This window comes from Leucoraja erinacea, chromosome 24 (assembly GCF_028641065.1).
Source record: "Leucoraja erinacea ecotype New England chromosome 24, Leri_hhj_1, whole genome shotgun sequence".
NCBI lineage: Eukaryota > Metazoa > Chordata > Chondrichthyes > Rajiformes > Rajidae > Leucoraja > Leucoraja erinaceus.
Genome location: NC_073400.1, coordinates 14,304,345 through 14,327,344, shown reverse-complemented (window position 1 = coordinate 14,327,344; position 23,000 = coordinate 14,304,345).

Below are 23,000 nucleotides of genomic sequence, written 5' to 3'. Positions count from 1 at the left end.
CACCCTCTGACTAAAGAAATTCCTCCTCATCTCCTTTCCAAGGGAACGTCCTTTTATTCTGAGGTTGCTCCCTCTAGTCCTGGACTCTCCCACTTGTGGAAACTAATGTCATAAACATAGTTTGTTTAGTTTAGTTTAATTTAATTTAATTTAGTTTTGTTTATTATTATTGTCACATGATACCGTGAAAAGCTTTTGTTTGTGTGCTATCTAGTAAAAAAGACTATACATGAGTACAACCAAGCCATTGCAAAGGATAAAGGGTACAACATTTAGTGTAAAGATATTACATTGAAGTCCGATAAAGTCCAATTAAAGAAAGTTCAAAGGTCTCCTATAAATCTATTCTTTCAACCAAAATTGTATATTTATCTGTGCTGGTGAAGGTCCTGCAGAGTAAACATACAAGAATTAACTGGTTTTTCTTGTATTTATAAATGTTCATTTGAGCAATTGTTGTTTTTATGCCACTTATTTTTAATTAACAAATCTAATTTCATTAACACATACGATGGCTTTCTTTGCTCCTGGCATAATACTACCAAAATACCCCCTGGTTTATTTTACCCATCCCCTGTAATTTGTGACATTTTGCTGAACACAATATTTTTCAGGAACACATCCCCGTTTTTTAAATGTAGGGATGGTTTTTCAACTTTGTACAAAAGCTATTGTTTACTCACCATCATTTCAGGTTTACGATAGACGATGAGAACAGGAAATGACTTTTTGTAAAGTAGTTTAAATGACCAACAATCAATTCCTGACTGTATTAACACATCATAGCTAGAAGACTGCAAAAGGCAAACATGGATGGTACCAGGCAGAATGCTAATGATGTTTGCAAAATGGCTGGGGAACATGGTAGCTTTGCATGAATGGGTCAGGAGGGAGTTCTTTGAATCTTTAATTTTGAACAAAATTATAGAACCAAATAGCTTGTATAATCAGCTGAGTGGCACAATCAATCCTTCTGTTCGCATGGTGGGATTCAAGTTTGTTAGAAAAGTTCCAATATGCTGTGCTGTCTCTTATTTATTCATTCTATCACACTTATCTCCTGCACAGACTGTGAACTGTGAAGTAGATTTGGCGCAAAGTGGCACAGCTGGTAGAGCCGCTGCCTAACAGCTAAAGAGACTCAGGTTTGATTCTGACCTCAGGTGCTGTCTTTGTGGATTTTGTACGTTCTCCATGTGACCACATAGGTTTCCTTTGGGTGTTCTGGTTTCCTCCAACAGCACAAAGATGTGTGAGTTTATACATTAAACTCTGTAAGCTTAATGTATAAACTCCTATTTTTTAGAGAATGGGTGGGAAAGTGGGATAACATAGAATTAGTGTGAGTGGGTGAACGATGAACAGTGTGGACTCAGTGGGATGAAGGGACTGTTTCCATGCTGAATCATTCAATCAGTCAATTTATTTGCACTTGAACATATTGGATTGTTAAGGTTCAGTTCCAACATGAACATTGGAAGGAAAAGTCATGCCCAATCCTATAACCTTAAATGAATGAAGAGCCAGTTGTTTTCTCTTATTGACGTGATCTATCCAGCTTAATTATCTTGCATTTTCAGTTTCAAGGCGATGAATAGAACATTTACTAAACTCTTCCCTTGTAACTTATGCTACTCTCCAAAATAACACAAAGCAGTGGAGTAACTGATCGGGTCAGGCGCCATCTGTGGAAGGTTTGGATTGGCGACGTTTCAGTTTGGGACCTATCCTCAGGCAATCAGAGGAGGGATCCAGACCTGAAAAAGTCTGAGCAACAGCATCAGCTTGAAACGTTGCCTATCCATTCCTTCCACATATGCTGCTTGACCTGCTGAGTTACTTTGATTTACCTGCTGAGTTACCAGGACTTTGTGTTTTACAGTATCTGAAGTTTCTTGTGCCTCCTCTCTCTGTAATATTGCATAATTTTATTTAATTTAGTTTAGAGATACAGCGTGGAAACAGGCCCTTTGGCCTACCAAGTCTGCACCAACCAGTGATCACCCGTGCTGTCAATAGTCAAGAGTGTTTTATATATACATGTACACACGCATACATCCGTACACACAAAAAAACAATAGTGGTGTAATAATAATAATAATAATAATAATAATAATAATAATAATAATAATAATAACAATAGTCTATTGTAGTTCAGTGCTTATCTAATGTTTAATAGCCTGATGGCTGCAGGGAAGAAGCAGTTCCTGAACCTGGACATTACAGTTTTCAGGCTCCTGTACCTTCTTCCCGATGGCAGGGGTGAAGTGAGTGTGTGGCCAGGATGGTGTGGGTCTCAGATGATGCTGGCTGCCTTTTTGAGGCAGCGACTCCGATAAATCCCTTCACACTAGGGACAATAAACAGTAGCTAATTAACCTACAGACATGCATGCCTTTAGAATGTGGGAGGACACCGGAGCACACAGAGAAAACCCACATGTTCAAAGGGAGAATGTTCAAACTTTGTACAGACAGATCCCGTAGTCAGGATCGAACCGGGGTCTCTGGCGCTGTGAGGCAGTAATTTTGCCACTGCGCCACTGTGCTGCCCATAGTATTTTTCCTCCTAATTCTATATAATTCTATCTGCTGACCACAATATTATAATTCTTGTCTCGTTGCTCGGAAGCTTATGTTACTTAATTAACTTTTGGAGAGCACCATGAATGCTCTTTTTCAGCTTTGATCTTGACTAACTTAATCTTTCTTAAATCTTTGCTCAACCATCAAAACAAAAATCACTTCTCTGCACTCCAAATCTTCTTCCTCCCACCTTAACTGATCTTCCTAATCCTTCCCAAACAGAGTCCCTTCGAGTTCACAAGCTTTCCGATTGTGATGAGCGATGCCCAGCTTAAGTGTCTGAAGCTGATTCACACTCCAAGTGACTGTTCAATCCCAGTGAGAAACTCAACCAAAACTGTGTTTATAATATCATCAGCCAGCGGAAAGTTGCTAACTTTGTTTGTATCAATGACTAGCCGACACCCTACTTCATCTGTCCTGGACAGAATCAGACATTTGGACAGGATAATAATAATAATAATAATAATAATAATAATAATAATAATAATAATAATAACAATAATAATAATAATAATAATAATAATTGTCATTGTCATTGCACAGAGGTACAACGAGATTTGGAATGCTACTTCCACCCGATGTAATGACTTAATTAGCTAAAAATTTAGACACCCAGAGAAACAAGATTAAAAAACAGTTAAAGCAGTATAAAGTGCTAATAGGTCTGTGCCGGGTCGATGTGCGACGTGACCATCTGAGTGAGACAGTTCATGGGGGGGCACTCAGCAGGACCGGCACACAGCAGGATTTGGAGGGGTGTAGAGCCAAATGAACAACAGGGACTAGCAAGCACCAACTAGCGAGATGTCCTGAGCTACTATCTACCTCATTGGAGACCCTCGGACTATCTTTGATCAGAACTTACTTATTTTATGTTGCCTTAAACTTTATCATGTACTGTATCTGTACACTGTGGACAGCTCGATTGTAATCATGTATTGCTTTTCTGCTGACTGGTTAGCATGCAACAAAAGCTTTTCACTGTACCTTGGTACATGTGACAATAAACTAAACTCAAACTCAAACATTGATTTGAACCACTATAAACCAAAAATTCTTGGCCACTGATCATAATGCCATTATGCTGATATGAACATTTTTTCTGTACACTAGAGATGCTTTTCACGATACTCTAGCCACAGCAGCATAATTTTTATGTAACCACAGCAACGAATGGTAACAGGCAGATTTGATGAAAGTTGATAGGTATTAAATATGAAGACTGAATTGGGACTGTCAGGGAAAGGAGCTAAGAAGAAACCAGGATTTATACGTGAAGTGATTTGAGTTGATGGTTTATTAACAGGAAGAACATCATTGTGAGATCTTATCAATTCCTGCCACATTTTACTTGTGAATGATGCAACTTCATTCAGCCTGGGGACCAGATGATCCAACTCATTAATAGATTTAATATAATTGCGGATGACAGATTGGACTGTCAGGATTTAATGGCCTCTTCAAAATTGGGATTGCTGTGAGGATGTATAATTGAACTAGACTAAATATTCAAGGCTGTGCAAAATTCCAGCACTTTAAAAATCTCTGGTGAAATCAAGATCCCTGATCTAATACCACAAAGAGCCCTCCTTTCTAATTGAATTAGAATGAAGACATATCAAGTCAATAGCTTGAGAATATTTGGTAGTTTCAGCCGAGTTCAATGGTGTTCATTAAACATTCAAAGAAGTCTGGCTCAAAATAGAACACAATTAAAAATCCCACAATCACGGCAGATTGGCAGATTTTCACAGGAACCGATGCATTTCTCTGAGACTACTTACTCCAAAGCATTTTTTGTGGAAGAGCTCATTTTAAATGATAGTATGTGATTCTCGTATCCCTGGAAAAATCAGGGTACCTTGTGATATAAACAGGACTTGATAAATTCTATCACCTAATGTATGCATACATTTTAAATATATTTACGGCGAGAAACTCATACAGTTTTGGTAAAAAACTTCAAACATATAGAACACCTATTCATGTTCTCCAGAGATGCCGTTGTTTTTCCAGTGTTTTATGCCTTTTTTTGTAAACCAGCATCTGCAGTTCCTTGTATCCTTAAACATGTAAATATAGAGTTATAGAGTCAGAATTATACAGTGTGGAAACAGTTCCATCAGCCCAACTTGCCCACGCCAATCAACACTAGTCCCACCTGCCTGCATTTGGCGTTTATCCCTCTAAACCTAATCCGCTCTATGTCTAAGTGTTAAACATTGTGATAGTTAAACTGCTTCAACTACCTCTTCCTGCAGCTCGCTCATATACCTACCACCCTTTGTGTAAAAAAGTTGTCCCTCAGATTCCTATTAAGTCTTTCCCCTCTCACCTTGAACCTATGTCCTCGGGTTCTCAATTCCCCTACTATGGGTAAAAGTCTCTGTGCATTTACCCTGTCATGACACAGGGTTTCCTTTGCATTGCCAATGTCAGACAGTAGCATGCTTAAAATGAAGGAGCAAACTAAACCACCCTGTTCCATATACTGCAGCTACCATATTCCCCCCTCTTCCACTTCACCCCCCACCACCTCGTAGCATCCAACAGCGTTTTACCCGGATGCCATTTTTATCTTCGGACTAATTAAACCTAGAAACGTGATGACAAGACAAAAAGATAGAGGTGTACAAAATGATGAGAGGCAGAGTCTCTTGCTCAGAGTAGGGAAATCAAGAACTAGAGGACATAGGTTTAAGGTGAGGGGGAAAAATTTAATAAGAACACTTTTCACACAAATGGTAACGGGTATATGAGACGGGCTGCCCGAGGAGGTAGTTGAGGCATGGACAATCACAATGTTTAAGAAACATTTAGACAGGTACCTGGGCAGCACAGGTTAGGAGGGATATGGGCAAAAGGCAGGCAGTTGGGACTAGTGTAGATGGGGCATGTTGGGCGGTGTGGGCAAGTTAAGCCTAAGGCCCTGTTTCAATGCTGTATGACTATGAGTCTATTATGATAAAGGGCTAAATAGCTTAAGGTGACACAAGAGATTGCAGACAGCTGAAGGTCAAATAAGGATGTTGTAGGATTTTAACTTCCTCAATGATTTTGACTGGGAAAATCATGGTGTGAAGTGTTTAAATTGGGTGCAATTCCTCAAAAGTGTCCATGAGAGTTTTCTCAAGCAGTATGTAGAGGCCCCCACACATGAGAGGGCAACATTGGATCTAATATTAGGCAATTGGGAAGGGCAAGTTAATGAAGTGTTTGTGGAGGAGCCTTTTGGGTCTGGAGACCACAGTTCGATTAGGTTTAAGATAGTTATGGATAGGGACAGAGAGGGCCAACAGAGAGTGTTAAAATGCTCATCTGGGGTAAGGCCAACTTTGAGGATATGAGAGGTCTCGCTCAAGTTGACTGGAGCAGGTTATTTGAGTCAAAAGGAACATCAGCCAAGTGGGATGTTTTTAAAAGTGTGCTGACAAATGCTCAGGATATAGCTCAGGAGCTATGAGAGGTTTAGTAGGCTTGGACTCTATTCCTTGGAGCGCAGGAGGATGAGTGGTGATCTTATAGAGGTGTATAAAATCATGAGAGGAATGGATCGGTTAGATGCACAGTTTCTTTGCCCACAGTCGGGGAATCGAGGACCAGAGGATATTGGTTGAAGGTGAAAGGGAAAAGATTTAATAGGAATCTGAGAGGTAACTTTTTCACACCAAGGGTGGTGGGTGTATGGAACAAGCTGCCAGATGAGATAGTTTAGTCTGGGACTATCCCAACATTTAAGAAACAGTTAGACAGGTAGATGGATAGGAAAGGTTTGGAGGGATATGGACGAAGCGCAGGCAGATGGGACTAGTGTAGCTGGGACTTTGTTGGCTGGTGTGAGCCAAGTTGGGCCTATGGGGCTGTTTCCACACTGCATCACTATGACTGCTTTGATCTGGAACATTAAACTAACCGCGGGAAGAAATGAACGGATCAAACTGTGTCCCTGGAGGGAAAAGAATTATTAACATTACTGCCAAGGCTCTGCCTTAGCATTGAGGCTGATAATAAAATCAGATAGTCAAATCTGAATAGAAGATTTATGACATGCTGTCAGAACTCAATGCCTCAGCAGGCTATAACTTTATTTCTTGGAGTGCAGGAGGATGAAGGCTGATCTTGTAGAGATGTATAACCTTATGAGAAGAGTGTTTTTGGTAAATGGTTCTATCCACTGGCGGGAGTTGCGATTAGCAAGGCCAGTAGGAAAGTGAACTAGGTCTTACATTCGGCGCCCTCAATGTCGACTTCAGGAGGAGCCCCTGGGGCACAAAGTTGGCTGGGCATCTGGTCCCTCTCCTCGCCCAGCCAACTTCCAAAAGGAAGGTCCTTTTGGAATGAAAAGCTTTTGTTTGCATGTTATCCTGTCAAGAAAAGACTATGCATGATCACAATCAAGCCATCCACTGTGCACAGATAAAAGGATAAAAGTGGAGGACTTAAGGGCAAGACTGCTTTATCAAAGGGAGCTGAGGGAATGCTCTGTGTTCTGTTTCACAGAGACATGGCTCACCCCCAGCTCCCCAGACCAACTGCCTGGAGTTTTTACCGACATTTTCAACCTCTGACTTCTGAGTTCCGAGGTTCCAACCTGCTTTAAAAGGGCATCAATAATACCGGTGCCCAAGAAGAGCAAGGTGACGTGCCTCAACGACTATCGACCAGTGGTGATGAAGTGCTTCGAGAGGTTGATCATGGTGCAAATCAATTCCTACCTCGAGAAAAACCCGGACCCACTGCAGTTAGCTTACCGCCACAATAGATCAACGGTGGATGTGATCTCGCTGGCTCTCCACTCCGCTCTGGACCACTTGGACAACAAAAATTCATATGTCAGGCTGTTATTCATTGATTACAGCTCGGCATTTAATAAAATCATCCCCTTCCAAGCTGGTTATCAAATTCTCAGAACTGGGTCTCTGCGCATCCCTTGGTAATTGGATCCTCGACTTCCTCATTCACAGACCACAGACTGTTCGAATTGGCGGAAATGTGTCAGCCTCGATAACAATCAGCACAGGAGCACCTCAAGGCTGGGTGCTCAGCCCCCTGCTGCACTCACTCTACACTGATGACTGCATAGCTGGTCATAGTGCGAACTCCATCAACAAGTTCGCTGACGACGCTACTGTTGTGGGACGTATCACTAATGGGGACGAGTCAGAGTATAGAAGTGAGATCGACCGACTGACCAAATGGTGCCAGCACAATAACCTGGCCCTCAACAACAGCAAAACCAAGGAACTGATTGTGGACTTTGGAAGGGGTAGGATGGGGACCCACAGTCCCTTTTATATCAACGGGTCGATGGTGGAGAGGGTCAAGAGCTTCAAATTCCTGGGCATGCATATCTCTGAAGATTTCTCCTGGTTCTAGAACACTGATGCTATTATAAAGAAAGCACATCAGCGCCTCTACTTCTTGAAAAGATTACGGAGAGTCAGTATGTCAAGGAGGACTCTCTCTAACTTCTACAGGTGCACAGTAGAGAGCATGCTGACCGGTTGCATCGTGGCTTGGTTCGGCAAATTTGAGTGCCCAGGAGCGAAAAAGACTACAAAAAGTAGTAAACACTGCCCAGTCCATCATCGGTTCTGTCCTCTCTACCATCGAGGGGATCTATCGAAGTCACTGCCTCAAAAAGGCTGGCAGCATCATCATGGCCACACTCATCTCCCTGCTACCTTCAGCAGCCTGAAGACTGCAACGTCCAGGTTTCGAAACAACTTCTTCCCCACAGCCATCAGTAGGTATGTTACAAAACCTACCTGAATCGTCATTGGGAATCTGCCCAAAGCCATGTCCGCGATTTTGGCGCTGTTTGGAGGGGGCGGGTTTAAAACGCGATTTTTACTAGGCTGTTCTAATCGCAGATGTTCAGCCTAGTAAATCATTAACGAAAAATCGCTGCAAGACCCGGTCGCAAAAGGTATTATTAGTTTTATAGGCCTCGATAATATAGTTATAATAGTTTTAAAATTACTCTCTCATTCCGCAACCTCTCGCAGCCCCAGGGTTTTATAAAGCAAACAATTAAAGGTATGTACCTTATTTTTACATTAAATGGGGCATGTATATAACCCTGTATATAAAATTATCTATAGCGAGTAGTTCATTTTGGGCTTTTTATATCCCGCAGTATTTTTCTCGGCATTTGAGGGCACTAATCCAGCGCGATGTGAACGTTCTAAACCAGCGCGTTCACATGAACCCACTAGAAAGCCGATTTAAATGGGCATTTATTTACAGCAATTGAACACTAAATTCCTTCCATTTGGCCTATAAATTAATGTAAATTAGATATAAAAATCATGTTATATTGTGAATTATTTGTGAATAATCTTTGGACACTTAGGCTATTTAAAAATGTTAATCTTTCCTTAAGAAATGGGCTTTTGACTATCCAAGATCACAGCTTTTTTGTAATGTCCATTGAAAATCAATAGGGAACAAGATGCTAATTTCCGAGTATGAAAATGGCCATAACATTTTTAATACTTGAGATATGAAAGTGAATTTGGTGTCAAATTAAACTTATTGTTATGCTTTATCTGATGGGATAAATTGCAGACTTGATTTTTAAAATCTCAAAATTTTGTAACATTGCTACCATCAGGCTATTGAACTCAACTCAAACAAAACTCTGAACATTAATAGCCCATTATCAGTTTATCAGTTTTATTTATTCATGTGTGTATATATTTATACAATGATATATGGACACACTAATATGTTCTGTATTCATGCCTTCTATATTCTGTTGTGCTGAAGCAAAGCAAGAATTTCATTATCCTATCTGGGACACATGACAATAAACTCTCTTGAATCTTGAATCTTATCGGTCTGAGGAGGGGTCCTGACTCAATACATCAGATTAACATACTTGCCTGACCTACTGAATTACTGCTTATACATCGTTATTCCTTGTTTCCACAACTCAATCACTTTAGTTTAGTTTAGTTTAGAGTTTCAGCACGGAAACAGGCCCTTTGACCCACGGAGACCGCACCGACCACCGATCCCTGCCTACTAACACTACACCACACACAATAGGCACAATTTTACATTTGACCAAGTCAATTAACCTGCAAACCTGTATGTCTTTGGAGTGTGGGAGGAAACCAGAGTACCCTAAGAAAACCCATGCAGTCATCTGGTTCTGGATTACCCCATCATTGGGGCCAATTTTCCTGTATCTAGCTTGTCCAGTCCTTTTATAATTGTATACGTTTCTATAAGATCCCCTCTTATCCTTCTAAATTCAAGTGATTACAAGCCCACTCTTTCCAATCTTTCCTCATATGACAGTCCCGCCATCCCGGTGATTAACTTTGTGAACCTACGCTGCACTGCCTCAATAGCAAGGATGTCCTTCCTCAAATTAGGAGACCAAAACTGCATTCAATGTTCCTAGCATCCTCTTTGCTGTTCACACTGCCACCCAGCTTTGTGTCATCTGCAAAGTTGCTAGTGTTTCTCCCCCCTACTCCTTCAGTTAAACAATAAATCTTCATTTGGTAGCAGGTAACGTTGTGTTTGCTGTCAGATGAATGTCTCTGAATTAATTGCCACATTCCAAATAGGCAATTTTGCACTGAATTACGCATCAAACATTTTTGAGACTGTCATTTTTTTCTCCTCTTTTCCCTTGCGGTCTCAGCACCTCATTGCCACATTGTCCACGTTTATAATATCTTGCAGAAACTATCATTTGTATTGTGTTGTTTGTTAACAGATTTGTGTGCAAGCACGTCAGAACAACGAGTTTAAATAATGAAATGCGATGAGCTCGTCGCTGTATTAGGTGCAATTTGTTTCTGTCAGATCCTGTCACAATAAAACCCAGGGTAAATGTCAGTAACAATATTTTAAAGTAATGCAGGCAATGGCAAATGTCAGTCTCAATGTGCCAGCTAAGAGAAGAGAGGAAATGTCAGGAAACTAAATTGAGAACTGGATGGTTTAATAGGTGTATGCACCCAGAGAGCTCTGCTAATCCATACGCTGAAATAAGAAAAGCGGAACGGATTCCAAATGAAACAAATTAGTTTGTCCGTGCTGTAGCAAATGTGTCTGCAAAGCTAGTCTGGAATTCGAGTCCCAATTAACGGCCAAACAAGGTATGAAGGTGTCAGACACATCGTGGTACGTATAGCTGCACACACTTCAAAATAACAAGGTTAGATTTAAGTAGAATTCATCCCAACTTGCAGGGGAATGCAAGGATGGAAATCGCGGAGGCATTACCCATGATTTTCTAATCCTCCGAGATGCAAGGAAGTGCAGATGCTCGCTTGCAAAAATAAGACGCAAAGTGCTGGAGAAACCCAGTGGGTCAGGCAGCATTTCTGGAGAACATGGATGAGTGATGTTTTGGGATCCTTTGAGCATTGAATTCTCCAATTCTTAGTAACTAACCTACAAACAACACCGTCCCGCATCACCTCACCTCCCCCCCCCCCCCCCCCCCCCCCCTGCACTAGCTGAATTTACACCCATTTTTCCCCTTCCCCCTGCCCCCTTCCACCTATATTCATTACTCTCTGGCTTCGCAATTCACCCCTCCTATCCTTCTTATTTCTTACTTTTGGTCTTTTAATCTCCACCTATTATTTGCCCACCTTTGGCCTGCCCCTTCTCTCTTCCATAGATAGACACAAAATGCTGGAGTAACTCAGCGGGACAGGCAGCATCATTGGAGAGAAGGAGTGGGTGACGTTTCGGGTCGAGACCCTTCTTCAGGAACAGCTTCTTCCCATCGACCATTGGGCTATTGAAGACTATAAACTCCAACTAAACTCCAAGCTACGAACTGTCTTCGTTGCACTCGGGACTTTGTGTTTTGTTTTGCACTATATTGGGAATTTTTTTATTTATTGAATGTCTTTTTTATGTTTATTTATTATATTATCAATGGCCTACTGTGTTTACAAACCTGTTGTGCACCTGCATATAAAAACATCATTGTTCCCTATCGGTACATGTAGCAATAAAACACTCTTGGCTTTCTTGACTACTGAAGGAAGTTCATGCTAACTTAAATAAGTTTTCTGGTGGGAAAAAAAGAAAGTCAATGGAAACACTGCAGTATACAAACTTGCAGTAAGCATTTGGCAAAGTGCACACAATGGATTGTTACCAAATAGAAGTTCACGGAATTAAATGGTAAATAAGAACTTGAACGTTGGTTAGTCAGATTATAAATCTGATACTATTTGAACTAAGATATCCAACACTGGTGATCCGGTGGGAGATGGGAAGCCAGTGAAGTTGTTTAAGGACTGGAGTGATGTGATGCCAGGATTTGGTGTGGGTGATGAGTCGGATTCGAAGTTGGTTGATGTAGGTGGAGCTGATGCCAAGGAGAAGTGAGTTGCAGTAGTCCAGTCGGGAGGAGATGAAGGCAAGGATGAGTCTTTCAGCAGCGGGAGGTGTGAGAGAGGGTCTGATTTTGGCGATGTTGTGGAGGTGAAAGAAGGAGGTTTTAATGACATGGCGGATGTGAGGCTCAAGGGAGAGGGTGGAATCAAAGATCACGCCAAGGTTGCGGGCCTGGGGAGATGGGGAGACAGTGGTGCCGTCGATGGTGATAGTGGGGTTATTGATTTTGCTGAGTGTGGATTTGGAACCTATGAGGAGGAATTCTGTTTTATCGCTGTTGAGTTTGAGGAAGTTATGTTGCATCCAGGTTTTTATAGCTGATAAACAGGAGTTGATATGGGAGAGGGGAGTTGTGAGGGGATTTGGTGCCGAGGTAGATCTGGGTGTCATCAGTGTAACAGTGGAAGTCCAGGTTGAAGTGGCGGAGTATCTGACCAAGGGGGAGGATGTAGATGATGAAGAGGAGGGGGCCGAGTACGGAACCTTGGGGAACGCCTTGAGTGACTGTGGCTGTAGCAGAGGTGTGGTTATGGAGAGAGATGAAGTGGGATCTGTTGGAAAGGTAGGAACGGAGCCAGCTGAGTGCAGAACCTTCAATGCCGAGGTCTTTGAGTCTGGTGAGCAGGATGTTATAGTTCACTGTATTGAAGGCTGCGCTCAGGTCGAGGAGGATGAGGATATTGAGGGAACCAGTGTCAGCAGAGGTGAGGAGGTCGTTGAGGACTTTGAGGAGAGCAGTTTCTGTGCTATGGAGGGGGCGAAAGCCAGATTGGAGGGGTTCAAATAGGTTATACGCAAGGAGGTGGGAATGAAGTTGTGACGCAACGATACGCTCCAGGGTTTTTGAAAGAATGGGGAGGTTTGAGATTGGGCGGTAGTTAATGAGAGAGGAGGGATCAAGACCAGGTTTCTTTAAGATTGGTGTAACAGCAGCAGTTTTGAAAGCGGAGGGGACAATTCCTTGGGACAATGAGGAGTTGAAGAGATTAGTGAGGTAGGGGCAGAGAACGGGGAGGTAGGGCTTCAGCAGGGGAGTGGGCAGAGGGTCGAGGGAGCAGGTAGTGGGTTTGGAAGAGCTGATGAGTTTGGAGATTTCAGTAGGGGTGACCAGGTCAAACTGGGAGAGGAAGCAGTGTGGAGGAGGGGTAAGGAGGTCAGTGGGGATGTTGAAAGGAGGGGCCTTGGTAGGTGGTGGAGTAGATGCTGGGGAGTCGGGTACAGGGGATAAAGATTGATAGATGGTGCTGATTTTATCAGCGAAAAAGTGGAGGAATGAGCTGCAGAAATCCGGAGTAGAGGTAGGGAGAATGTTGGCTCGAGGTTTGAGGAGGTTGCCCACTGTGGAGAAGAGGGTTCTGTGGTTTAGGCAGGGGTCGGTGAATATGGAGGAGAGGTAGGCAGATTTTGCAGCAATGAGGGCACCTTTGTAGTCAGTGAGGTGGAGTTTGTAAGCTTCATGGCGGACTGTGAGAGATGATTCATTTGTGAGTCGTTCAAGTCAGCGACCAGTCTGTTTCAGCTTACGAAGTGCAGGTGTGTACCAGGGTGAAGATGTGTTGAAAGTTACGGTTCTTGTTTTGAGGGGGGCCAGAATGTTAATGGAGGTAGACAAGGTGGAGTTGAGATGGTTTGTGAGATCATCAGGTGAGACATGGGAGTCTGGGCTTTGTAAGTAGAAGTATAATATAATAAAGTATAGAGGCAACATTATTTTTTTAAGTAAAAACCAGTTTAGCTGTAACTTGAATAATCTGTTCAATAGTGGGCACCGCACATTTTGAAATATATGAAAACCTCTGAACACTGCAAAACGCATTTACTAAAATGGTCATAGGGATGAAGCATAAATTACAGGACTAGACTGTAGATTCAGATAACAGCTCTCCTTGGAGAGGGCGGCACGGTGGCACAGCGGTTGAGTTGCTGCCTTACAGCACTTGCTGCGCCAGAGACCCGGGTTCGATCCTGACTATGGGTGCTGTCTCTACGGAGTTTGTACATTCACCCCATGACCACGTGGGTTTTCTCCGAGATATTCGGTTTCCTCCAACACTCCAAAGACGTACAGATCTGTAGGTTAATTGGCTTGGTACAAATGTAAATTGTCCCCAGTGTGTAGGATAGTGTTAGTGTGCAGGAATCGATGGTCGGTGCGGACTCGATGGGCCAAAGGGCCTGTTTCTGCTCTGTATCTCTAAACTAAACTAAAGTGAACAGTAAAGAAAAACAGCTGGAAGGTTCTAGAACAAAATGACCCAAATGTGCCATCAGAATTTTTACCTTATGGTGGTGGTTTTCCACATGGTGATATGTTCCTTCTTTATTACATTTTCCTGCATATTTAGAGATCTCTTGAACTATGTGGTTGCATTTATGAGCACAAAGATTTTTCTTTATATTCTAGTTACAATTGTACTCGTACATTGAATTCTACAGTGATGCAATGCATAAAAAAACTCGTTATCAAACAATGCTTCATCTTTGCACAAAAGTCAGAACATAAGTTCATTTTCGGTCCCTCGAGTCTACTCTTCAGTCGATCATGGCGGATCTATCGTTCTCATTCTCCTGCCTTCTCTTTATTACCTTTGACACACTTACTAATCAAGAACACAGCAATTTCTGCTTTAAAAATACCCAAAGAATTGACCTCAAACTCAGGTTTATTTGGGATGTAATTACATACTGTCAATTTTATTAGATTTAATATGAGTCAGTCACTGTATCTAAACCTTTATGGGCCTGTCCCACTTAGTCGACTTTTTAAGCGCGTGCAGGAGACTCTGCGCTCGCCACATGGTCACCACATGTTCGCTGATGGTATCTGGCGAGTCTCCTTCATGGTCGCGATGTGTGTGTGTGTGTGTGTGTGTGTGTGTGTGTAGTTCCCACAGTGTGTGTGTGTGTGTGTGTGTGTATGTGTGTTGCACTCCGACAGTCGCCGTTCGTATTCCCGGTGTTTCTGGTGACTGCCAGCAACTTGACAGCTGCCGACAGTAGCAATGTTACAAAATTTTGAGATTTTAAAAATCAAGTCTTTAATTTATCCCATCAGATAAAGCATAAAAAGAAGTTTAATTTGACACCTAATTCACTTTCATATCTTCAGTATTAAAAAGTTATAGCCATTTTCATACTTGGAAATTGGCATCTTGTTCCCTATTGCTTTTTCATTGACTTAACACAAAAGCTGTGATCGAGAACATTTAAAAGCCAATAACTTTCTTAAAATTTAAGAGAACTGAAATACATTTTCAGTTATTGTAGATTGAAGCATTGTGAAACAAATATGAAACAATCTTACTTAGATGACTTGAAATTAAAGCATATAATTAGTTAGTTACCTAATTGTAGCTAATTACAAAATTCAATTACTAGATCTAAACATCTATCCATTTCTTAAGAATAGATTAACATTTTTAAATAGCCTAAGTGTCCAAATAACATTCACACAAGAATTCAGAATATAACATAATTTTTAAATCTCATTGTCATGGGTTTATAGGCCTAATGGAAGGAATTTAATGTTTAATACCTGTAAATTAATGTCCATTTAAATCAGCTTGCGAGTGGGATTTTCTGGAACGGGACTAATTGGAACGTTCAGACTGTGGTGAATTTAGTCCCCCATATCGGCAGCAAATACACTGCTGGTTCTTCGGGGGAAAAATTCACCGTTTCACAACTTAAAATGTGAATTAAATACATCTTAAGAAACACTTTTATACATAAAAATAAACTACTTTCTTTTACCTGGCCCTTCATAAAATCCGTCCCTGTTGTCAGCATTGACGGCTTCAGAAGCTGATTTTAAAATCATTCCAGCGATTAACTTGTCGGGTGAATTTTTTTTTTTAAACACACAGAATGGCCGTAGGAACGATTCTTTAGCAACATCTTACACTCCAACAAAATATAATTCAGGATCAGGTCGGGAAAAAAAACAGTTTTAAACCTGCCCCCCCCCCCCCGGTCTCTGGCACTGTAAGGCAGCAACTCTACCGTGCCGCCTGTAGTGGTAGAAATATAGTATGTAGGTGGAAAGGGGGTAGATGGTCAGGAAACAGAGGGGGTGGGAGTGTTAATTAAAATGGAAGAATTCGGTGATGGATAACCACGAGTGTTATCTGTAAACAGAAGCTTAAGAATCTTTCATGATGAAACTGATTGATGGTCTATGTTTTTTAAATTATTCATAATATGCATTGCAGACACAATATGTAAAATCTATTTACACAGTGCAAAACAAAATATACTCAGCATTCTGACAATGCATTGGAACTAAACTAAATATAATATTCTAAAGAATATTCAATCATGTACATGGTTTCAATCAATTTCTTGGATAATGGATATGTTCAGGAGCAGCACAATGGTACAGCAGTGGAGTTGCTGCCTTACAGCACCAGGGACCTGGGTTTGATCCTGACTACGGATGCTGTCTGTACAGAGTTTGTATGTTCTCCCTGTGACCACGTGGGTTTTCCACTGGCACCAACTTATAGCGAGCTATTGCTTTGCTAGTTCAGTAAACCCTTTTGGGGGCAACCGGGTGATCATGTTTAAAAACATACCATTTTAAATGCTGGTACATGTTTATTGTAGCTATGCTGTTGCCATGAAAATACATTCAGACAGTCAAAAAGCTTGGACATGCTAAGAAAAAAAGACTTTTCATACTTCAAATGCTGTAAAATACCAGAAAAGATGACTGCTTTCTGTTCCACTTAAAATTCTGGGTTTCAAATATATACCAGTTTGAATTAATATCGAGGAAAGAATTCTTAGGCTTTGGGTGGTGAATCTGTGGAATTCATTGCCAGAGATGGGTGTGGAAGCCAAGTCATTGGGTATTTTTAAAGCGGAGATCAACAGGATTAGTAAAGGCGTCAAAGGTTACAGGCGAAGGCAGGAGAATGGGGTTGATAGGGAGAAATACATCAGCCATGATCGAATGGTGGAGCAGACTCGATGGCCAAATTCTGTTGCTACGTTTTAAGACCTTATGAATATGATTGTAGGAAGCTTGCCACTCTTTAGCTCCATGGGAATTAGCCACTTTTATAAGCCACAATACACATGGGTCAATGAGATCAAAAATTACCACATTAAAGAATGGCAGTTCAAACATTGCACAAATAAGTGCATAACGCACATACGAGTTCATCCATATTTATTATTTTTCCTTTTCTGGTCCCTAGCTGAACTAGAAAGCAAGCTCTATGCCAATATGTTCAGGTACAGAAACAGATGAAATAATTCCTGGCAGGGATCAATTGTTCTTTGAGTTGTGCTGCAACAATGAAGTAGATATTCCTGCAGACAGATTAATTGCTTATGGGAAGTGATTGCTGGAACTGGTTTCTTGACTGATAGTAAACTCACCCCCGGAGAGTGCCAAGGCTATTAAAGTTAATCTAACTGAACAGCAGTTCAGTTAAACACAACCCCTGACGTTGTTACAACCTAAAGTAAAGCAATATCCCTATTCCCGCATTTGCAACGGTTCATTAATAGCAATTTGCTATGGATAATCTAATTTATATTGATACTCATTTTGATACTTATTTTTCACATTATTACCTAATGATGGCTATGTTTAGCCATGGAAATGTATTCAGGCCCCCGCCATAGTCTCCTGGCACCTACTTGATTAAATGGAGCCTCCAGCTTCATTTGGAATTCTCTCAACATTCCTGCAATAGGAAATGTTTCGGGTCAAGACCCTTCTTCAGTCTCGACCTAAAACGTCACCTCTGCCCTATTCCTTTCTTCCAAAGGTGCTGCCTGACCCGCTGAGTTATTCCAGCATTTTGTATCTATCTTCATCCCAAATTCTACACTCATTTCCAGTGGCGGACTGGGTCTAAAAATATTGGTTGCCGGGAGACAAAGGGGGCACACTTCATCAGGGACCCACTTGATATAGGGGGCCCACTTCATCAGGGGCCCACTTGCCATCGGGCAAGCTGACACCCAGGCCAGTCCGCCACTGCTCATCTCCCTGCGACATCACATTCAGGGCTTCTGCTTCACACTCTCCCATGGTCCACTCCACCAATGCCTCAAACCAAACACGTCGACCCGTGAACGCACCGTCCCTCACCTCACGCTGTTAAGTTCAGCCTCCATGCCCCAGGGCACCTCCTATACTGAGTTCAGAACATCTTCGAGGGTGTGGAATGTTAGACCCCATGATGTTTACTCATCAACTTTAGTGGCTCCGGTTTCTCCCACTGTCCAAAGACGTGTAGGTTTGTAGGTTAATTGACCAGTAAATGATCCCTAATGTGTAGGATAGATTGTTGATCGATGCGGACTGGGTGGCCCTAAGGGCCTGTTTCATATTGTATATTTAAAATTTAAAACTAAAACTACAAATATTTACTATTGAGAAAATTTCTGTACCTGGAGCAGAGACCAGTTTCTTATGAGAATGTTTCTTTGAATTTACAAATGAAACCATAAAAATGATGTTAATGTTATTCTGATTAATGGTAGGTAGTCTATACTTTCATGTCACACCCCACTGGAAAGCAGATTAAGCCTTACCAAATTCAATTTGATCAATTTTTAGTTAATTGCACATGGATTGTCTTCCTTAAACATCCAACATTTCTTAAATCTCAAAATACTTTAGGATTTAAGTTGTCAGTACTTAATAAATCAATTACCATTCAACATCTAAAACAGGAAAGACGATGATCTGCAGTAACCATGACAAAAACGGACATTTACTCTCCTTACAATTTTCTCAATTACATTTGTTTGTGACAATCAAGGTGGCAGCAGTATCTGCCTGCAACATTGAAGGTGTCAAGCAAATTAATACGTGTAGGAAGATACTGCAGATGTTGGTTTACACCGAAGATAGACGCAAAATGCTGGAGTAGCTCAGTGGGACAGGCAGCATCCCTGGATAGAAGGAATGGGTGACATTTCGGGTCGAGCCCCTTCCTCAGACTGAAAGTCACGGGAATGGTTATCCAGAGATGCTGCCTGTCCCGCTGAGTTGCTCCAGCATTTTGTGTCCATCTTAAGCAAATTAATACATTTTATTCAGAAAGGTAAAGACCTTAAAATCCATTTCTATTGTCAACATATTTCCTGGTGTTTACTTTTAACATTAAATGCCTGAATAAGAAAGCAAGCAAAGTGAAACACTTACTAAAAATAAATAGAAGGAATTTGTAATCAGTCCATTTCTCACTATCTTTTACACTCCTTTCCCAAAAAAACACTTTGAAAACTGTTATACATATCTGAGATAAACCAATGTAATCTAAATCAATTTATTAGATTTAAGAATAAACTAGGTGCTTAACATTTTATGGTTGAAATGTTTAAAATGCACCATAGAGTACACATTTAAAATAGAAAAAAACCTTAATGTTTAAATTTAATTTGATGCTATGTTAAACCATAGCTTTTATCTGTGTTCTTCACATTACACTTCATTTTAAACAGTTGACTTCATCACACAGAATATGCAGGAATTTAAATTTGACCACTTTAGGAGTGATACAGCAAATGTAATGTTTAGTTTGGTTTGGTTTAGTTTAGTTTATTAATGTCATCTGTACTGAGGATGGTGAAAAGCTTTTGGTTGCTTACTGTCAATTCAAAGAAAAGTTCATTTCACCCTTCAAGGATTTCAATCTACCCGACCTTGGCATGACCTTCCGTCCTTCAAAGTACATCAACTGCTTCTAAACTGTAGTATCAGAACCTGATATGCTGCATGTCAGTGCTGGGCAGAATTATTTTATATACAGGTCCACCATCGATTTTCTAGCGACTGGTGTCCCGGCACCCCATTATAATCCAGACAACCCCCCCCCCCCCCCCAGTTTCTCCCCATAAATGTGGTGCCTAAACCGGGTTAGGCGGCTGATCACGACCTCATCGGGACACCCACACTGATCGGTGGGTCGAATCCGCCGCCTGTGGCTGGGGCTCTGGAACTCCAGCCCAGCCGGAGCCGGCAGATCCGTTCCCATAGCCGAATTCCTTGGCCAGCTTTGTGGCTCTGGAACAAAGGGTGCAGGAAAATGGGTGGTGGTCCCGTATATGCTTTAGTTTCTATAGCCTCATCTGCTGAGCTCTGCCATTGGGATTTCTTAACTGAAATGAGAAAAATACAAGGCATAATGAGAGGCAAGGACGATGTAAGTGTGGGGATCTGAATCTTACAAAGCTCAAGAGATTATGGGATAAGGTGGAAGTCAACTGTGAGATGGAGGATGAGATAGTTTTCTTCTCATGTGTGAAAGTCTTTGACTGAATGCTTCAGTTCATGTCTCCTGCAGCTTCCCAAACCCAATTAAATGCAGTAAACTTGCCATTACTTCAGCACAGCAGTCGATCGCACAGACTTCAATAACTGGATTGCCGTATTTGTTTTTGCAAATGTTGCAGTTCAGTGGGATGTATTCATTAGGAACACCAGCTGAATCTGAATTAAATGATGACCCTGTATTAAAATTATTCTATGTACTGGCTGTTATTCGCACTAAAAAAATGAAACACCCAGAAAGTAGACTAAAAGGTGTTTAGTTTAGAGATGGAAACAGATCCTTTGACCCAACAAATCCGCGCTGACTAGTAACCCCCTTACACTAGTTCTAGCTTACATACTAGGGGCAATTTACAGAAGCCAATTAACCTACTAATGTGCAGGTCTTTGGAATTTGGGAGGATACTGGAGCACCCAGAGAAAACTCACAAGGTCACAGGGAAAATGCACAAACTCCGTAGAGACAGCTTGCATAGTCAGGATCAAACCCGGGTCTCTGGCACTGGAAAGCAGCAACTCTACCACTGCGCCACTATGCTAACCCGGGAGAGGGGCAAGTTTTTAATAGGAATGTGAGGGGCAATTCTTTCGCTCAGAGGATGGTGGGAATAAGGAATGTGCTGCCAGAGGAGCTAGTAGAGGCAGGTATGATAACAACATTCAGAAGACATTTGGACAGGAATGTGGACAGGAAAGGTTTAGGGGAATGTAGTCCAAAAGCATGCAAATGGGACTAGCTTAGATGGGGCATATTGGTTGTCATGGAGGAATTGGGCTGAAGGGTCTGTTTTCATGCTATATGACTGTACAACAAACCCAGAAAATAAACTGAATTATAGGTGAGACAATGATTTGTCTGTATCCCAAGACCTTCAAAGTCTATAAATGGTCCAAAGTTTGTCCACTCCCACCTTATAAGGAACACAGTAGAATATTAGTGAAATTAACACGGCAGAGAAACCTGAAATAATAAAATAAAATAAAATAAAACTTAATGAGCTCAAGTATTTTTTTTTTTTTTAGCATTTAAGTAAAATTTAATGCTAGTGATTTTTACATGTATGCATTATTTTTTGTACCACATTATTTTGTATGCCAATTGTGGAAAAACAGTATGAGTGTATAATGATGGCAAAAGAAGAAGCAAGCTTGAAATAGTGAGCCAGCTGAGCTAGGGGCCTTGCCAGAATTTTTAGGAATGTCAAATGTTACAGATAAACAGCGGAGATCAATCATGAATTTGGACATAAAGATTCTAAACTCTCTTCATTATTATATTTTAACATGAACACCAACAGAGAAATGACTCAATTCGCCGTGTTAAGCTTTGATCATTCAATGCGTTACCGAAGTTTAAAACTGTTTCAGGAATCTCTTTTTTTTTTTTCATTTTATGTACAACTTTCTTTTTTTTTGTTACATTGAAAAAAGATGAGAATAAGAAAAAGAAGTTAGATAGTAACGGGTAGAAAGATGTGAAATATATAGTGTGTGAAGAAAGAGAACGAGTAAATGAAGAAAGTTGAGAGAGAAAATAGTGAAAAGAAAAGAAAATAAAAAAGAAAAGGAGATCATTATTTATAATCTTGACCAACCCTCGTCCAGTCCTGAAACAGTTATTTTTTACAATTGTGTTGCACCATATGATTCCAAAAAAACGACGAATGGAGACCAACTCGTTATGAATTGGTCTGATTTATCCATTAGGAGGAATCGCATTTCCTCAAGATGAGCGGTGTCCAACATACTTGCAATCCACATTTTAAGCGTTGGTATTGATGTACCCTTCCAAAATTTAAGTATTAATTTTTTTGCTATTATTAAACCATAGTTAAGGAATAGATTTTGAGATGTGTTCAATTTATTCCCATCTTCCATTACACCAAATATAATAATTTCAGTATTAGTTTCCATTCTTGTCTTGAATAATTTTGTAAGTACAGGTGCACAACCTTTTATCCGAAAGCCTTGGGACCAGACACTTGTCGGATTTCAGACATTTTCGGATTTCCGAATGGAAGATTTTTAGCGTAGATTAGGTAGGTAGCGCGGGCGGCTTGAAAAGTCTGGAGCAGCTGCCTCCTCCCCGGAGACCGGGAGAATCATTGCATAAATGTTAGTCAGTTAGTTTGGAGGGATTTTATGTGGTGGTGGTGGAGTAGGGGTGAAGGGGGAAACTTTAATTCTTAGTCCCCTACCTGGTCGGCGACTCCCAACCTCGCAGAGCTGGGGGGCTCCGTCCGGCCGCGGGCGGCGCCGGTTGGAGCTCCGAACCCGGCAACTCTACCCCTGGCTGCGCGGCTCCAAATCCACTGACGCTCCGCGAATGTTGGAAGAAGGCGGCCACAGCGCTCCGGAGCTTGCCGCACGGCGACCCAGTAAGGCATTGCCCGCTCCCCGCTGGTATCCCAGCGCTGCGACGCCGCCGACTCCCAACATTGGGCGGGCGTCCGGTCGCGGGCGGCGCTGGATTTGGAGCGCCTCGCAGCCAGGGGTAGAGTTGCCGGGGTCGGAGCTACAACCGGCGCCGCCCGCAGCCCCACCGGCCACAGCGCTGCGGAGCTTACTGCACGGCGACCCGGTAAGGCATTGACGGCTACCCGCCTCTCCGACCAGGTAGGGGACTAAGAATTAAAGTTTACTCCTTCACCCCCCCCTTCACATAAAAGCCCTCCAAACTAACTGACTAACATTTAAGCAATGATTTACAGATGTTTAAGTGTCTCCCCGGTCTC